The sequence below is a fragment of the Pristiophorus japonicus genome, chromosome 25 (assembly GCF_044704955.1).
Source record: "Pristiophorus japonicus isolate sPriJap1 chromosome 25, sPriJap1.hap1, whole genome shotgun sequence".
NCBI lineage: Eukaryota > Metazoa > Chordata > Chondrichthyes > Pristiophoridae > Pristiophorus > Pristiophorus japonicus.
Window position 1 is genome coordinate 7241130 of NC_092001.1, and position 22197 is coordinate 7263326.

A 22197-nucleotide genomic window follows, 5' to 3' on the forward strand; every position below is an offset into this window, starting at 1 on the left:
ATAAAGTCCTTCAAACTAATACAGACCCTCAAACTAATACAGGCCCTCAAGCGAATACAGTCCCTGAAACTAATACAGTATCTCAAACTAATACAGATCGTCAAAGTAATAAAGGCCATCAAACTAATATATTCCATCAAACTAATACAGCCCTTCAAACTAATACTGTCCCTGAAACTAATACAGTCTCTCAAACTAATACAGGCCCTCAAACTAATACTGTCCATCAAACTAATACAGCCCTTCAAACTAATACAGCCCTTCAAACTAATACAGGCTCTCAAACTAATAGAGGCCCAAAAACGAATGCAGTCCCTCAAACTAATACAGTCTGTCAAACTAATACAGTCCATCAAACTAATACAGTCCCTCAAACAGCCCCGAAAACTAATACAGCCCCTCAAACTACTACAGTCCATCAAACTAATACAGTCCCTCAAACTAATAGAGTCCATCAAACTAATACCAGCCCTTCAAACTAATAGAGGCCCTCAAACTAATACAGGCCCTCAATCTAATACAGGCTCTCAAAATAATACAGTCCATCAAAATAATGCAGTCCATCAAACTAATATAGTCCATCAAATTAAAACGGGCCCTCAAACTAATAGAGTCACTCAAACTAATACAGACCCTCAAACTAATACAGTCCCTCAAACGAATACATTCCAAAAAACTAATAAAGTCCATCAAACAATACAGTCCCTCAAACTAATACAGTCCATCAAACTAATACAGGGCCTCAAACTAAGACAGCCGCTCAAACTAATACAGTCACTCAAACTAATACCGTCTCTCAAACTAATACAGCCCCTTAATCTAATAAAGGTTCTCAAAATAATGCAGTCCATCAAACTAATACTGTCCCTCAAATTAATACAGTCCATCAAATTAATACAGTCCATCAAATTAATACAGTCCCTCAAACTAATACAGACCATCAAACTAATACAGCCCCTCAAACTAATACTGTCCCTCAAATTAATACAGTCCATCAAATTAATACAGTCCAGCAAATTAATACAGTCCCTCAAACTAATACAGTCCATCAAACTAATACAGGCCATCAAATTAATACAGCCGCTCAAACTAATACAGCCCCTCAAACTATTACAGCCCCTCAAACTAATACAGTCCCTCAAACTAATACAGTCCCTCAAACTAATACAATCCATCAAACTAATAAAGCCCCTCAAACTAATACAGTCACTCAAACTATTAAAGTCTCTCAAACTAATACAGCCCCTCAAACTAATACTGTCCCTCAAATTAATACAGTCCATTAAATTAATACAGTCCATCAAATTAAAACAGTCCCTCAAACTAATACAGTCCATCAAACTAATACAGTCCATCAAATTAATACAGTCCCTCAAACTAATACAGCCCCTCAAATTAATACAGTCGCTCAAACTAATACAGTCCATCAAATTAATACAGTCCCCCAAACTAATACAGTCCATCAAATTAATACAGCCGCTCAAACTAATACAGCCCCTCAAACTAATACAGCCCCTCAAACTAATAAAGTCCCTCAAACTAATACAGATCCTCAAACTAATACAGGCCTCAAGCTAAAACAGTCCCTGAAACTAATACAGTGTCTCAAACTAATACAGTTCGTCAAAGTAACATAGGCCATCAAACTAATACATTCCATCAAACTAATACAGCCCTTCAAACTAATACTGTCCCTGAAACTAATACAGTCTCTCAAACTAATACAGGCCCTCAAACTAATACTGTCCATCAAACTAATACAGCCCTTCAAACGAATACAGCCCTTCAAACTAATACAGGCTCTCAAACTAATAGAGGCCCAAAAACTAATGCAGTCCCTCAAACTAATACAGTCTGTCAAACTAATACAGTCCATCAAACTAATACAGTCCCTCAAACAGCCCCTAAAACTAATACAGCACCTCAAACTACTACAGTCCATCAAACTAATACAGTCCCTCAAACTAATAGAGTCCATCAAACTAATACCAGCCCTCAAACTAATACAGAACATGAAACTTATACAACCCCTCAAACTAATACAGTCCATCAAATTAATAGAGCCCCTCAAACTAATACAGCCCCTCAAACTAATACAGCCCTTCAAACTAATAGAGGCCCTCCAACTAATACAGGCCCTCAATCTAATACAGGCTCTCAAAATAATACAGTCAATCAAACTAATGCAGTCCATCAATCTAATACAGTCCATCAAACTAAAACAGGCCCTCAAACTAATAGAGTCACTCAAACTAATACAGACCCTCAAACTAATACAGTCCCTCAAACGAATACATTCCAAAAAACTAATAAAGTCCATCAAACAATACAGTCCCTCAAACTAATACAGTCCATCAAACTAATACAGTCCATCAAACAGCCCCGAAAACTAATACAGCCCCTCAAACTACTACAGTCCATCAAACTAATACAGTCCCTCAAACTAATAGAGTCCATCAAACTAATACCAGCCCTTCAAACTAATAGAGGCCCTCAAACTAATACAGGCCCTCAATCTAATACAGGCTCTCAAAATAATACAGTCCATCAAAATAATGCAGTCCATCAAACTAATATAGTCCATCAAATTAAAACAGGCCCTCAAACTAATAGAGTCACTCAAACTAATACAGACCCTCAAACTAATACAGTCCCTCAAACGAATACATTCCAAAAAACTAATAAAGTCCATCAAACAATACAGTCCCTCAAACTAATACAGTCCATCAAACTAATACCGGGCCTCAAACTAAGACAGCCGCTCAAACTAATACAGTCACTCAAACTAATACCGTCTCTCAAACTAATACAGCCCCTCAAACTAATACTGTCCCTCAAATTAATACAGTCCATCAAATTAATATAGTCCATCAAATTAATGCAGTCCCTCAAACTAATACAGTCCATCAAACTAATACAGTCCCTCAAACTAATACAATCCATGAAACTAATACTGTCTCTCAAATTAATACTGTCTCTCAAACTAATAGAGACCCTCAAACTAATACAATCCATCAAACTAATACAGCACATCAAACTAATATAGGCCTTCAAATTAATACAGTCCATCAAACGAATACAGTCCATCAAACTAATACAGTCCCTCAAACTAATACAAACCTCAAACTAATACAATCCCAGAAACTAATAGAGGCCCTCAAACTAATACAGGCCCTCAATCTAATAAAGGCTCTCAAAATAATGCAGTCCATCAAACTAATACTGTCCCTCAAATTAATACAGTCCATCAAATTAATACAGTCCATCAAATTAATACAGTCCCTCAAACTAATACAGACCATCAAACTAATACAGCCCCTCAAACTAATACAATCCATCAAACTAATACAGTCCATCAAACTAATACAGTCCCTCAAACTAATACAATCCATCAAACTAATACTGTCTCTCAAACTAATAGAGACCCTCAAACTAATACGGGCCCTCAAACTAATACTGTCCATCAAACTAATACAGCCCTTCAAACTAATACAGCCGCTCAAACTAATACATTCCCTCAAACTAATACAGACCATCAAACTAATACAGCACATCAAACTAATATGCGCCTTCAAATTAATACAGTCCATCAAACGAATACAGTCCATCAAACTAATACAGTCCCTCAAACTAATACAAACCCTCAAACTAATACAATCCCAGAAACTAATAGAGGCCCTCAAACTAATACAGGCCCTCAATCTAATACAGGCTCTCAAAATAATACAGTCCATCAAACTATTACAGTCCATCAAATTAATACAGTCCATCAAACTAACACAGGTCCTCAAACTAATACAGCCCCTCAAACTAATACAGTCACTCAAACTAATACAGTCTCTCAAACTAATACAGCCCCTCAAACTAATACAATCCATCAAACTAATACAGCCCCTCAAACTAATACAGTCACTCAAACTATTAAAGTCTCTCAAACTAATACAGCCCCTCAAACTAATACTGTCCCTCAAATTAATACATTCCATTAAATTAATACAGTCCATCAAATTAAAACAGTCCCTCAAACTAATACAGTCCATAAAACTAATACAGTCCATCAAATTAATACAGTCCCTCAAACTAATACAGCCCCTCAAATTAATACAGTCCCTCAAACTAATACTGTCCATCAAATTAATACAGTCCCTCAAACTAATACAGTCCATCAAACTAATACAGTCCATCAAATTAATGCAGCCGCTCAAACTAATACAGCCCCTCAAACTAATACAGACCCTCAAACTAATAAAGTCCTTCAAACTAATACAGACCCTCAAACTAATACAGGCCCTCAAGCGAATACAGTCCCTGAAACTAATACAGTATCTCAAACTAATACAGATCGTCAAAGTAATAAAGGCCATCAAACTAATATATTCCATCAAACTAATACAGCCCTTCAAACTAATACTGTCCCTGAAACTAATACAGTCTCTCAAACTAATACAGGCCCTCAAACTAATACTGTCCATCAAACTAATACAGCCCTTCAAACTAATACAGCCCTTCAAACTAATACAGGCTCTCAAACTAATAGAGGCCCAAAAACGAATGCAGTCCCTCAAACTAATACAGTCTGTCAAACTAATACAGTCCATCAAACTAATACAGTCCCTCAAACAGCCCCGAAAACTAATACAGCCCCTCAAACTACTACAGTCCATCAAACTAATACAGTCCCTCAAACTAATAGAGTCCATCAAACTAATACCAGCCCTTCAAACTAATAGAGGCCCTCAAACTAATACAGGCCCTCAATCTAATACAGGCTCTCAAAATAATACAGTCCATCAAAATAATGCAGTCCATCAAACTAATATAGTCCATCAAATTAAAACGGGCCCTCAAACTAATAGAGTCACTCAAACTAATACAGACCCTCAAACTAATACAGTCCCTCAAACGAATACATTCCAAAAAACTAATAAAGTCCATCAAACAATACAGTCCCTCAAACTAATACAGTCCATCAAACTAATACAGGGCCTCAAACTAAGACAGCCGCTCAAACTAATACAGTCACTCAAACTAATACCGTCTCTCAAACTAATACAGCCCCTCAATCTAATAAAGGTTCTCAAAATAATGCAGTCCATCAAACTAATACTGTCCCTCAAATTAATACAGTCCATCAAATTAATACAGTCCATCAAATTAATACAGTCCCTCAAACTAATACAGACCATCAAACTAATACAGCCCCACAAACTAATACTGTCCCTCAAATTAATACAGTCCATCAAATTAATACAGTCCAGCAAATTAATACAGTCCCTCAAACTAATACAGTCCATCAAACTAATACAGTCCATCAAATTAATACAGCCGCTCAAACTAATACAGCCCCTCAAACTATTACAGCCCCTCAAACTAATACAGTCCCTCAAACTAATACAGTCCCTCAAACTAATACAATCCATCAAACTAATAAAGCCCCTCAAACTAATACAGTCACTCAAACTATTAAAGTCTCTCAAACTAATACAGCCCCTCAAACTAATACTGTCCCTCAAATTAATACAGTCCATTAAATTAATACAGTCCATCAAATTAAAACAGTCCCTCAAACTAATACAGTCCATCAAACTAATACAGTCCATCAAATTAATACAGTCCCTCAAACTAATACAGCCCCTCAAATTAATACAGTCCCTCAAACTAATACAGTCCATCAAATTTATACAGTCCCCCAAACTAATACAGTCCATCAAATTAATACAGCCGCTCAAACTAATACAGCCCCTCAAACTAATACAGCCCCTCAAACTAATAAAGTCCCTCAAACTAATACAGATCCTCAAACTAATACAGGCCTCAAGCTAAAACAGTCCCTGAAACTAATACAGTGTCTCAAACTAATACAGATCGTCAAAGTAACATAGGCCATCAAACTAATACATTCCATCAAACTAATACAGCCCTTCAAACTAATACTGTCCCTGAAACTAATACAGTCTCTCAAACTAATACAGGCCCTCAAACTAATACTGTCCATCAAACTAATACAGCCCTTCAAACGAATACAGCCCTTCAAACTAATACAGGCTCTCAAACTAATAGAGGCCCAAAAACTAATGCAGTCCCTCAAACTAATACAGTCTGTCAAAATAATGCAGTCCATCAAACTAATACAGTCCCTCAAACAGCCCCTAAAACTAATACAGCACCTCAAACTACTACAGTCCATCAAACTAATACAGTCCCTCAAACTAATAGAGTCCATCAAACTAATACCAGCCCTCAAACTAATACAGAACATGAAACTTATACAACCCCTCAAACTAATACAGTCCATCAAATTAATAGAGCCCCTCAAACTAATACAGCCCCTCAAACTAATACAGCCCTTCAAACTAATAGAGGCCCTCCAACTAATACAGGCCCTCAATCTAATACAGGCTCTCAAAATAATACAGTCAATCAAACTAATGCAGTCCATCAATCTAATACATTCCATCAAACTAAAACAGGTCCTCAAACTAATAGAGTCACTCAAACTAATACAGACCCTCAAACTAATACAGTCCCTCAAACGAATACATTCCAAAAAACTAATAAAGTCCATCAAACAATACAGTCCCTCAAACTAATACAGTCCATCAAACTAATACAGTCCATCAAACTAATACAGGGCCTCAAACTAAGACAGCCGCTCAAACTAATACAGTCACTCAAACTAATACCGTCTCTCAAACTAATACAGCCCCTCAAACTAATACTGTCCCTCAAATTAATACAGTCCATCAAATTAATACAGTCCAACAAATTAATGCAGTCCCGCAAACTAATACAGTCCATCAAACTAATACAGTCCATCAAATTAATACAGTCCCTCAAACTAATACAGCCTCTCAAACTAATACAGTTCCTCAAACTAATACAGTCCATCAAATTAATACAGTCCCTCAAACTAATACAGTCCATCAAACTAATATAGTCCATCTAATTAATACAGTCCAAGAAACTATTACAGTCCATCCAGCTCATACAGTCGCTCAAACTAAAACAATCCCTTAAACTAATATAGGCCCTCAAACTAACACAGGCCCTCAATCTAATACAGACCCTCAAACTAATACAGTCCATCAAACTAATTCAGTCCCACAAACTAATACAGTCCATCAATCTAATACAGGCCCTCAATCTAATAGAGACCCTCAAACTAATACAATCCATCAAACTAATACAGTCTCTCAAACTAATAGAGACCCTCAAACTAATACGGGCCCTCAAACTAATACTGTCCACAAACTAATACAGCCCTTCAAACTAATACAGCCCCTCAAACTAACACATTCCCTCAAACTAATATAGTCCATCAAACTAATACAGCCAATCAAACTAATACAGGCCCTCAAATTAATACAGTCCATCAAACTAATACAGTCAATCAAACTAATACAGTCCCTCAAACAAATAATGACCTCAAAGTAATAAAGTCCCAGAAACTAATATAGGCCTTCAAACTAATACAGGCCCTCAATCCAAAACAGGCTCAAAAACTAATACAGCCCATCAAACTAATACAGTCTGTCAAATTAATACATTCCATCAAACTAATACAGTCCCTCAAACTAATACAGTCCATCAAACTAATACAGTCCCTCAAACTAATAGAGTCCATCAAACTAATACTAGCCCTCAAACTAATACAGTCCATCAAATTAATAGAGCCCCTCCAACTAATACAGCCCCTGAAACTAATACAGCCCTTCAAACTAATACAGGCCCTCATACTAATACAGGCCCTAAACTAATACAGCCCCTCAAACTAATACAGCCCTTCAAACTAATACAGGCCCTCATACTAATACAGGCCCTAAACTAATACAGGTCCTCAAACTAATACAGTCCATCAAACTAATATAGGCCCTCAAATTAATACAGTCCATCAAACTAATACAGATCAAGAAACTAATAGAGGCCCTCAAACTAATACAGGCCCTCAATCTAATAAAGGCTCTCAAAATAATACAGTCCATCAAACTAATGCAGTCCATCAAACTAATACAGTCCCTCAAACTAATACAGTCCCTCAAAGGAATACATTGAAAAAAACTAATTAAGTCCATCAAACAATACAGTCCCTCAAACTAATACAATCCATCAAACTAATACAGGGCCTCAAACTAAGACAGCCGCTCAAACTAATACAGTCACTCAAACTAATACAGTCCCTCAAACTAATACAGTCCCTCAAACGAATACATTCCAAAAAACTAATAAAGTCCATCAAACAATACAGTCCCTCAAACTAATACAATCCATCAAACTAATACAGGGTCTCAAACTAAGACAGCCGCTAAAACTAATACCGTCTCTCAAACTAATAAACCCCTCAAACTAATAATGTCCCTCAAATTAATACAGTCCATCAAATTAATACAGTCCATCGAATTAATGCAGACCCTCAAACTAATATTGTCCATCAAACTCATACAGTCCATCAAATAAATACAGTCCCTCAAACTAATACAGCCCCTCAAACTAATACAGTCCCTCAAACTAATACAGTCCATCAAATTAATACAGTCCCTCAAACTAATGCAGTCCATCAAACTAATACAGTCTGTCTAATTAATACAGTCCAAGAAACTAATACAGTCCATCCAGCTAATACAGTCGCTCAAACTAAAACAATCCCTTAAACTAATATAGGCCCTCAAACTAACACAGGCACTCAATCTAATACAGACCCTCAAACTAATACAGTCCATCAAACTAATACAGTCCATCTAATTAATACAGTCCAAGAAACTATTACAGTCCATCCAGCTCATACAGTCGCTCAAACTAAAACAATCCCTTAAACTAATATAGGCCCTCAAACTAACACAGGCCCTCAATCTAATACAGACCCTCAAACTAATACAGTCCATCAAACTAATTCAGTCCCACAAACTAATACAGTCCATCAATCTAATATAGGCCCTCAATCTAATAGAGACCCTCAAACTAATACAATCCATTAAATCAATACAGTCTCTCAAACTAATAGAGACCCTCAAACTAATACGGGCCCTCAAACTAATACTGTCCACAAACTAATACAGCCCTTCAAACTAATACAGCCCCTCAAACTAACACATTCCCTCAAACTAATATAGTCCATCAAACTAATACAGTCAATCAAACTAATACAGGCCCTCAAATTAATACAGTCCATCAAATTAATACAGTCAATCAAACTAATACAGTCCCTCAAACAAATACAAGACCTCAAAGTAATAAAGTCCCAGAAACTAATATAGGCCCTCAAACTAATACAGGCCCTCAATCCAATACAGGCTCTCAAAATAATACAGTCCATCAAACTAATACAGTACATCAAACTAACACAGGTCCTCAAACTAATAGAGTCCCTCAAACGAATACAGACTCTCAAACTAATACAGATCCTCAAACGAATACATTCCAAAAAACTAATAAAGTCCATCAAACAATACAGTCCCTCAAACTAATACAATCCATTAAACTAATACATGGCCTCCAACTAATACAGCTCTTCAAACTAATACATGTCACTCAAACTAACACAGTCTCTCAAACTAATACAGCCCCTCAAACTAATACAATCCATCATAGTAATACAGTCCATCAAATTAATAAAGTCCCTCAAACTAATACAGTCCATCAAACTTATACAGTCCATCAAATTAATACAGTCCATCAAACTAATGCAGTCCATCAAACTAATACAGTCCCTCAAACTAATACAGTCCCTCAAAGGAATACATTGAAAAAAACTAATTAAGTCCATCAAACAATACAGTCCCTCAAACTAATACAATCCATCAAACTAATACAGGGCCTCAAACTAAGACAGCCGCTCAAACTAATACAGTCACTCAAACTAATACAGTCCCTCAAACTAATACAGTCCCTCAAACGAATACATTCAAAAAACTAATAAAGTCCATCAAACAATACAGTCCCTCAAACTAATACAATCCATCAAACTAATACAGGGTCTCAAACTAAGACAGCCGCTAAAACTAATACCGTCTCTCAAACTAATAAACCCCTCAAACTAATAATGTCCCTCAAATTAATACAGTCCATCAAATTAATACAGTCCATCGAATTAATGCAGACCCTCAAACTAATATTGTCCATCAAACTCATACAGTCCATCAAATAAATACAGTCCCTCAAACTAATACAGCCCCTCAAACTAATACAGTCCCTCAAACTAATACAGTCCATCAAATTAATACAGTCCCTCAAACTAATGCAGTCCATCAAACTAATACAGTCTGTCTAATTAATACAGTCCAAGAAACTAATACAGTCCATCCAGCTAATACAGTCGCTCAAACTAAAACAATCCCTTAAACTAATATAGGCCCTCAAACTAACACAGGCACTCAATCTAATACAGACCCTCAAACTAATACAGTCCATCAAACTAATACAGTCCATCTAATTAATACAGTCCAAGAAACTATTACAGTCCATCCAGCTCATACAGTCGCTCAAACTAAAACAATCCCTTAAACTAATATAGGCCCTCAAACTAACACAGGCCCTCAATCTAATACAGACCCTCAAACTAATACAGTCCATCAAACTAATTCAGTCCCACAAACTAATACAGTCCATCAATCTAATATAGGCCCTCAATCTAATAGAGACCCTCAAACTAATACAATCCATTAAATCAATACAGTCTCTCAAACTAATAGAGACCCTCAAACTAATACGGGCCCTCAAACTAATACTGTCCACAAACTAATACAGCCCTTCAAACTAATACAGCCCCTCAAACTAACACATTCCCTCAAACTAATATAGTCCATCAAACTAATACAGTCAATCAAACTAATACAGGCCCTCAAATTAATACAGTCCATCAAATTAATACAGTCAATCAAACTAATACAGTCCCTCAAACAAATACAAGACCTCAAAGTAATAAAGTCCCAGAAACTAATATAGGCCCTCAAACTAATACAGGCCCTCAATCCAATACAGGCTCTCAAAATAATACAGTCCATCAAACTAATACAGTACATCAAACTAACACAGGTCCTCAAACTAATAGAGTCCCTCAAACGAATACAGACTCTCAAACTAATACAGATCCTCAAACGAATACATTCCAAAAAACTAATAAAGTCCATCAAACAATACAGTCCCTCAAACTAATACAATCCATTAAACTAATACATGGCCTCCAACTAATACAGCTCTTCAAACTAATACATGTCACTCAAACTAACACAGTCTCTCAAACTAATACAGCCCCTCAAACTAATACAATCCATCATAGTAATACAGTCCATCAAATTAATAAAGTCCCTCAAACTAATACAGTCCATCAAACTTATACAGTCCATCAAATTAATACAGTCCCTCAAACTAATACAGTCCATCAAACGTATACAGTCCATCAAACTAATAAAGCCCCTCAAACTAATACAGTCCCTCAAACTAATACAGTCCATCAAATTAATACAGTCCCTCAAACTAATACAGTCCATCAAACTAATACAGTCCATCAAACTAATACAGTCCATCAAATTAATAAAGCCGCTCAAACTAATACAGCCCCTCAAACTATTACAGCCCCTCAAACTAATACAGTCCATCAAACTAATACAGTCCATCAAATTAATACAGCCACTCAAACTAATCCAGCCCCTCAAACTATTACAGCACCTCAAACTAATACAGTCTCTCAAACTAATACAGTCCCTCAAACTAATACAATCCATCAAAGTAATACAGGGCCTGAAACTAATACAGCCCCTCAAACTAATACAGTCACTCAAACTATTACAGTCTCTCAAACTCATACAGCCCCTCAAACTAATACTGTCCCTCAAATTAATACAGCCCATTAAATTAATACAGTCCATCAAATTAATACAGTCCCTCAAACTAATACAGTCCATCAAACTAATACACTCCATCAAATTAATACAGCCGCTCAAACTAATACAGCCCTTCAAAGTAATACAGGCTCTCAAACTAATAGAGGCTCAAAAACTAATACAGTCCATCAAACTAATACAGTCTGTCAAATTAATACATTCCATCAAACTAATACAGTCCCTCAAACTAATACAGTCCATCAAACTAATACAGTCCCTCAAACTAATAGAGTCCATCAAACTAATACTAGCCCTCAAACTAATACAGTCCATCAAATTAATAGAGCCCCTCCAACTAATACAGCCCCTGAAACTAATACAGCCCTTCAAAGTAATACAGGCCCTCATACTAATACAGGCCCTAAACTAATACAGCCCCTCAAACTAATACAGCCCTTCAAACTAATACAGGCCCTCATACTAATACAGGCCCTAAACTAATACAGGCCATCAAACTAATACAGTCCATCAAACTAATATAGGCCCTCAAATTCATACAGTCCATCAAACTAATACAGATCAAGAAACTAATAGAGGCCCTCAAACTAATACAGGCCCTCAATCTAATAAAGGCTCTCAAAATAATACAGTCCATCAAACTAATGCAGTCCATCAAACTAATACAGTCCCTCAAACTAATACAGTCCCTCAAACGAATACATTCCAAAAAACTAATAAAGTCCATCAAACAAAACAGTCCCTCAAACTAATACAATCCATCAAACTAATACAGGGCCTCAAACTAGGACAGCCGCTAAAACTAATACCGTCTCTCAAACTAATAAACCCCTCAAACTAATAATGTCCCTCAAATTAATACAGTCCATTAAATTAATACAGTCCATCAAATTAATGCAGACCCTCAAACTAATATTGCCCATCAAACTCATACAGTCCATCAAATTAATACAGTCCCTCAAACTAATACAGCCCCTCAAACTAATACAGTCCCTCAAACTAATACAGTCCATCAAATTAATACAGTCCCTCAAACTAATACAGTCCATCAAACTAATACAGTCCGTCTAATTAATACAGTCCAAGAAACTAATACATTCCATCCAGCTAATACAGTCGCTCAAACTAATACAATCCCTTAAACTAATATCGGCCCTCAAACTAACACAGGCACTCAATCTAATACAGACCCTCAAACTAATACAGTCCATCAAACTAATTCAGTCCCACAAACTAATACAGTCCATCAAACTAATACAGGCCCTCAATCTAATAGAGACCCTCAAACTAATACAATCCACCAAACTAATACTGTCCATCAAAATAATACAGCCCTTCAAACTAATACAGGCCCTCATACTAATACAGGCCCTAAACTATTACAGGCCCTCAAACTAATACAGTCCATCAAACTAATACAGGCCCTCAAATTAATACAGTCCATCAAACTAATGCAGTGCATCAAAATAATACAGTCCCTGAAACTAATACAGTCCCTCAAACGAATACATTCCAAGAAACTATTAAAGTCCATCAAACAATACAGTCCCTCAAACTAATACAATCCATCAAACTAATACAGGACCTCAAACTAAGACAGCCGCTTAAATTAATACAGTCACTCAAACTAATACCGTCTCTGAAACTAATAAACCCCTCAAACTAATACTGTCCCTCAAATTAATACAGTCCATCAAATTAATACAGTCCATCAAATTAATGCAGTCCCTCAAACTAATACAGTCCATCAAACTAATACAGTCCATCAAATTAATACAGTCCCTCAAACTAATACAGTCCATCAAATTAATACAGTCCCTCAAACTAATACAGTCCATCAAACTAATACAGTCCGTCTAATTAATAAAGTCCAATAAACTAATACAGTCCATCCAGCTAATACAGTCGCTCAAACTAAAACAATCCCTTAAACGAATATAGGCCCTCAAACTAACACAGGCACTCAATCTAATACAGACCCTCAAACTAATACAGTACATCAAACTAATTCAGTTCCACAAACAAATACAGTCCATCAAACTAATACAGGCCCTCAATCTAATAGAGACTCTCAAACTAATACAATCCATCAAACTAATACTGTCTCTCAAACTAATAGAGACCCTCAAACTAATACGGGCCCTCAAACTAATACTGTCCATCAAACTAATACAGCCCTTCAAACTAATACAGCCCCTCAAACTAATACATTCCCTCAAGCTAATATTGTCCATCAAACTAATACAGCCCATCAAACTAATACAGGCCCTCAAATTAATACAGTCCATCAACCTAATACAGTCAATCAAACTAATACAGTCCCTCAAACAAATACAAGCCCTCAAACTAATAAAGTCCCAGAAACTAATAGACGCCCTCAAACTAATACAAGCCCTCAATCTAATACTGGCTCTCAAAATAATACAGTCCATCAAACTAATACAGTCCTTCAAACTAACACAGGACCTCAAACTTATACAGTCCATCAAACTACTACAGTCCCTCAAACGAATACATTCCAAAAAACTAATAAAGTCCATCAAACAATACAGTCCCTCAAACGAATACAATCCATTAAACGAATACATGGGCTCTAACTAATACAGCCACTCAAACTAATACAGTCACTCAAACTAATACAGTCTCTCAAACTAATATAGCCCATCAAACTAATACAGTCCATCAAATTAATACAGTCCATCAAATTAATACAGTCCCTCAAACTAATACAGCCCCTCAAACTTATACAGTCCATCAAATTAATACAGTCCCTCAAACTAATACAGCCCTCAAACTAATACAGTCCCTCAAACTAATACAGTCCATCAAATGAATACAGTCCCTCAAACTAATACAGTCCATCAAACTAATACAGTCCATCAAATTAATAGAGCCGCTCAAACTAATACAGACCCTCAAACTATTACAGCCCCTCAAACTAATACAGTCCCTGAAACTAATACAGTCCCTCAAACTAATACAATCCATCAAACTAATATAGGGCCTGAAACTAATACAGCCCCTCAAACTAATACAGTCACTCAAACTAATACAGTCCATTAAATTAATACAGTCCATCAAAATAATACAGTCCCTCAAACTAATAAAGTCCATCAAACTAATACAGTCCATCAAATTAATACAGTCCCTCAAACTAATACAGCCCCTCAAACTAATACAGTCCCTCAAACTAATACAGTCCATCAAATTAATACAGTCCCTCAAACTAATACAGTCCATCAAACTAATACAGTCCATCAAATTAATACAGGCGCTCAAATTAATACAGCCCCTCAAACTAATACAGTCCCTCAAACTAATACAGACCCTCAAACTAATACAGGCCGTCAAGCTAATACAGTCCCTGAAACTAATACAGTATCCCAAACTAATACAGATCCTCAAACTAATAAAGGCCATGAACCTAATACTGTCCATCAAACTAATACAGCCCTCAAACTAATACAGCCGCTCAAATTAATACAGTCCATCAAATTGATACAGTCCCTCAAATTAATACAGTCCATCATACTAATACAGTCCATCAAACTAATACAGTCCATCAAACTAATACAGCCCTTCAAACTAATACAGTCACTGAAATTAATACAGTCTCTCAAACTAATACAGGCCCTCAAACTAATACAGTCCCTCAAACTAATACTGTCCATCAAACTAATACAGCCCTTCAAACTAATACAGGCTCTCAAACTAATAGAGGCCCAAAAATTAATACATTCCATCAAACTAATACAGTCTGTCAAACTAATACAGTCCATCAAACTAATACAGTCCCTCAAACAGCCCCTAAAACTAATACAGCCCCTCAAACTACTACAGTCCATCAAACTAATACAGTCCCTCAAACTAATAGTGTCCATCAATCTAATACCAGCCCTCAAGCTAATACAGACCATGAAACGTATACAACCCCTCAAACTAATACAGTCCATCAAATTAATAGAGCCCCTCAAACTAATACAGCCCTTCAAACTAATACAGGCCCTCATATTAATACAGGCCCTAAACTAATACAGGCCCTCAAACTAATACAGTCCATCTAACTAATACAGGCCCTCAAATTAATACAGTCCATCAAACTAATACAGTCCATCAAACTTATACAATCCATCAAACTAATACAGGGCCTCAAATTAATACAGCCCCTCAAACTAATACAGTCACTCAAACTAATACAGTCCATCAAATTAATACAGTCCATCAAATTAATGCAGTCCCTCAAACTAATACAGTCCATCAAACTAATACAGTCCATCAAATTAATACAGCCGCTCAAACTAATACAGCCCCTCAAACTAATACAGCCCCTCAAAGTAATACAGTCCCTCAAACTAATACAGACCCTCAAACTAATACAGGCCCTCAAGCTAATACAGTCTCTGAAACTAATACAGTCTCTCAATCTAATACAGACCCTCAAACTAATACAGGCCCTCAAACTAATAGTGTCCATCAAACTAATACAGCCCTTCAAACTAATACAGGCTCTCAAATTAATACAGTCCATCAAATTAATACAGTCCCTCAAATTAACACAGTCCATCAAACTAATTCAGTCCATCAAACTAATACAGCCCTTCAAACTAATACAGTCCATCAAACTAATACAGCCCTTCAAACTAATACAGTCCCTGAAATTAATACAGTCTCTCAAACTAATAGAGACCCTCAAACTAATATGGGCCCTCAAACTAATACTGTCCATCAAACTAATACAGCCCTTCAAACTAATACAGGCCATCAAACTTATACAGTCCATCAAACTAATACAGTCCCTCAAACTAATAGAGTCCATCAAACTAATACTGGTCCTCAAACTAATACAGTCCATTCAACCAATACAGACAATGAAACTAATACAACCCCTCAAAATGATACAGTCCATCAAATTAATAGAGCCCTTCAAACTAATACAGACCCTCATACTAATACAGACCCTAAACTAGTACAGGCCCTCAAGCTAATACTGTCCATCAAGCTAATACAGGCCATCAAACTAATAGAGGCTCATAAACTAATATAGTCCCTCAAACAAATACAGTCCCTCAAACTAATACAGTCCCTCAAACTAATATAGGCCCACCAACTAATACAGTCGCTCAAACTAAAACAATCCCTTTAACTAATATAGGCCCTCAAAGTAACACAGGCCCTCAATCTAATACAGACCCTCAAACTAATACGGGCCCTCAAAATAATACTGTCCATCAAACTGATACAGCCCTTCAAACTAATACAGGCCTTCAAATTAATACAGTCCATCAAACTAATACAGTCCCTCAAACAGCCCCTAAAACTAATACAGCCCCTCAAACTACTACAGTCCATCAAACGAAAACTGTCCCTCAAACTAAAAAGTCCATCAAACTAATACTGGCCCTCAAACTAATACAGTCCATTCAACCAATACAGACCATGAAACTAATACAACCCCTCAAACTAATACAGGCCATCAAATTAATAGAGCCCCTCAAACTGATACAGGCATTCAAACTAATATTGTCCATCAAACTAATACAGGCCCTCAAACTAATAGAGGCCCACAAACTAATACATTCCCTCAAACTAATAGAGTCCCTCAAACTAATACAGTCCATCAAACTAATACAGGCCCACCAACTAAATCAGGCGATCAAACTAATAGAGTCCAAGTAACTAATACAGTCCATCCAGCTAATACAGTCGCTCAAACTAAAACAATCCCTTAAACTAATATAGGCCCACAAACTAACACTGGCCCTCAATCTAATACAGACTCTAAAACTAATACAGTCCATTAAACTAATTCAGTCCCACAAACTAATACAGTCCATCAAACTAATACAGCCCCTCAATCTAATAGAGACCCTCAAACTAATACAATCCATCAAACTAATACTGCCTCTCAAACTAATACAGTCCAGGAAACTAATACAGCCCCTCAAACTAATACAGCCCCTCAAACTAATACAGCCCCTAAAATTAATACAGTCCATCAAATTAATATAGCCCCTCAAACTAATACAGCCCATCAAACTAATACTGCCCCTCAAACTAATACAGCCCCTCAAACTAATACACACCCTCAAATTAATACAGCCCCTCAAACTAATACAGACCATCAAACTAATACAGTCCATCAAACTAATACAGCCCATCAAACTAATACAGTTCCTCAAATAAATACAGTCCATCAAACTAATACATTACCTCAATTTAATCCAGTCCCTCATTTAATACATGCCCTAAAATTAATACAGTCCCTCAAACTAATACAGCCCATCAAACTAATACTGCCCCTCAAACTAATACAGCCCCTCAAACTAATACACACCCTCAAATTAATACAGCCCCTCAAACTAATACAGCCCCTCAAACTAATACAATCCATCAAACTAATACAGCCCATCAAACTAATACAGTTCCTCAAATAAATACAGTCCATCAAACTAATACATTACCTCAATTTAATACAGGCCCTCATTTAATACATGCCCTAAAATTAATACAGTCCCTCAAACTAATACAGTCCATCAAACTAATGCAGTTCTTCAAAGTAATACAGCCTCTCACACTAATACACGCCATCAAACTCATACAGACCATCAAACTAATACAATCCCTCAAACTAATACAGTCCTTCAAACTAATACAAGCCCTCAAACTAATACAGTCCATGAAACTAATACATTCCCTCAAACGAATACAATCCCTCAAACGAATACAGTCACTCAAACTAATACAGTCCATCAAACCAATACAGTCCCTCAAACTAATACAATCCCTCAAACAAATACAGTCCATCAAACTAATACAGGCGACAAACTTATACAGTCCATCGAACTAATACAGTCCATCAAACTAATACAGTCCATCAAACTAAGACAGTCCCTCAAACTAATTCAGTCCATCAAACTAATACAGTCCCTCAAACTAATACAGTCCATCAAACTAATACAGTCCATCAAACTCATACAGTGCATCTAACTAATACAGTCCCTCAAACTAATAGCGTCCATCAAACAAATACCGTCGATCAAACTAAGACAGACCTTCAAACTAATAAACTCCATCAAACTAACACAGACCCTCAAACTAATACAGTCCATAAAACTAATACAGTCCATAAAACTAATACAGTCCATCAAACTAATACAGCCCCTCAAACTAATACAGCCCCTCAAAGTAATACAGTCCCTCAAACTAATACAGACCCTCAAACTAATACAGGCCCTCAAGCTAATACAGTCCCTGAAACTAATACAGTCTCTCAATCTAATACAGACCCTCAAACTAATACAGGCCCTCAATCTAATAGTGTCCATCAAACTAATACAGCCCTTCAAACTAATACAGGCTCTCAAATTAATACAGTCCATCAAATTAATACAGTCCCTCAAATTAACACAGTCCATCAAACTAATTCAGTCCATCAAACTAATACAGCCCTTCAAACTAATACAGTCCATCAAACTAATACAGCCCTTCAAACTAATACAGTCCCTGAAATTAATACAGTCTCTCAAACTAATAGAGACCCTCAAACTAATATGGGCCCTCAAACTAATACTGTCCATCAAACTAATACAGCCCTTCAAACTAATACAGGCCATCAAACTTATACAGTCCATCAAACTAATACAGTCCCTCAAACTAATAGAGTCCATCAAACTAATACTGGTCCTCAAACTAATACAGTCCATTCAACCAATACAGACAATGAAACTAATACAACCCCTCAAAATGATACAGTCCATCAAATTAATAGAGCCCTTCAAACTAATACAGACCCTCATACTAATACAGACCCTAAACTAGTACAGGCCCTCAAGCTAATACTGTCCATCAAGCTAATACAGGCCATCAAACTAATAGAGGCTCATAAACTAATATAGTCCCTCAAACAAATACAGTCCCTCAAACTAATACAGTCCCTCAAACTAATACAGGCCCACCAACTAATACAGTCGCTCAAACTAAAACAATCCCTTTAACTAATATAGGCCCTCAAAGTAACACAGGCCCTCAATCTAATACAGACCCTCAAACTAATACGGGCCCTCAAAATAATACTGTCCATCAAACTGATACAGCCCTTCAAACTAATACAGGCCTTCAAATTAATACAGTCCATCAAACTAATACAGTCCCTCAAACAGCCCCTAAAACTAATACAGCCCCTCAAACTACTACAGTCCATCAAACGAATACTGTCCCTCAAACTAAAAAGTCCATCAAACTAATACTGGCCCTCAAACTAATACAGTCCATTCAACCAATACAGACCATGAAACTAATACAACCCCTCAAACTAATACAGGCCATCAAATTAATAGAGCCCCTCAAACTGATACAGGCATTCAAACTAATATTGTCCATCAAACTAATACAGGCCCTCAAACTAATAGAGGCCCACAAACTAATACATTCCCTCAAACTAATAGAGTCCCTCAAACTAATACAGTCCATCAAACTAATACAGGCCCACCAACTAAATCAGGCGATCAAACTAATAGAGTCCAAGTAACTAATACAGTCCATCCAGCTAATACAGTCGCTCAAACTAAAACAATCCCTTAAACTAATATAGGCCCACAAACTAACACAGGCCCTCAATCTAATACAGACTCTAAAACTAATACAGTCCATCAAACTAATTCAGCCCCACAAACTAATACAGTCCATCAAACTAATACAGCCCCTCAATCTAATAGAGACCCTCAAACTAATACAATCCATCAAACTAATACTGCCTCTCAAACTAATACAGTCCAGGAAACTAATACAGCCCCTCAAACTAATACAGCCCCTCAAACTAATACAGCCCCTAAAATTAATACAGTCCATCAAATTAATATAGCCCCTCAAACTAATACAGCCCATCAAACTAATACTGCCCCTCAAACTAATACAGCCCCTCAAACTAATACACACCCTCAAATTAATACAGCCCCTCAAACTAATACAGACCATCAAACTAATACAGTCCATCAAACTAATACAGCCCATCAAACTAATACAGTTCCTCAAATAAATACAGTCCATCAAACTAATACATTACCTCAATTTAATACAGTCCCTCATTTAATACATGCCCTAAAATTAATACAGTCCCTCAAACTAATACAGCCCATCAAACTAATACTGCCCCTCAAACTAATACAGCCCCTCAAACTAATACACACCCTCAAATTAATACAGCCCCTTATACTAATACAGCCCCTCAAACTAATACAGTCCATCAAACTAATACAGCCCATCAAACTAATACAGTTCCTCAAATAAATACAGTCCATCAAACTAATCCATTACCTCAATTTAATACAGTCCCTCATTTAATACATGCCCTAAAATTAATACAGCCCCTCAAACTAATACAGTCCATCAAACTAATACAGTACCTCAAACTAACACAGTCCAGCAAATTAATACAGGTCCTCAAACTGATACAGTCCATCAAACTAATACAGTCCCTCAAACTAATACAGTCCATCAAACTAATTCAGTCCATCAAACTAATACAGTCCCTCAAACTAATACAGTCCATCAAACTAATACAGTCCCTCAAACTACTACAATCCAAAAACTGACACAGTACATCAAACTAATACATTCCATCAAAATAATAGAAACCCTAAAACTAATACAGTCCATCAAACTAATACAGTCCCTCAAACTAGTACAATCCAAAAACTGACACAGTTCATCAAACTAATACATTCCATCAAACTAATACACACACTCAAACTAATACAGTCCATCAATCTAATAAAGTCCCACAAACTGATTCAATCCATCAAACTAATACAGACCCTCAAACTAATACAGTCCATCAAACTAATAGCGTCCATCAACCTAATACAGCCGCTCAAACTAATACAGTCCATCAAACTAATAGATTCCATCAAACTAATACAGTCCCTCAAATTAATACAGTCCCTCAAACTTATACAGTCCCTCAAACTAATACAATCCCTCAAACTAATACAGTCCATCAAACTAAGACAGACCATCAAACTAATACAGTCCTTCAAACTAATACAGACCCTCAAACTAATACAGTCCATAAAACTAATACAGTCCATCAAACTAATATAGTCCATCAAACTAATACATTCCATCAAACTAATACAGACCCTCAAACTAATATAGTCCATCAAACTAATAGAGTCCATCAACCTAATACAGCCCCTCAAACTAATACAGTCCATCAAACTAATACAGTACCTCAAACTAACACAGTCCATCAAATTAATACAGGTCCTCAAACTGATACAGCCCATCAAACTAATACATTCCCTCAAACTAATACAGTCCATCAAACGAATTCAGTCCATCAAACTAATACAGTCCCTCAAACTAA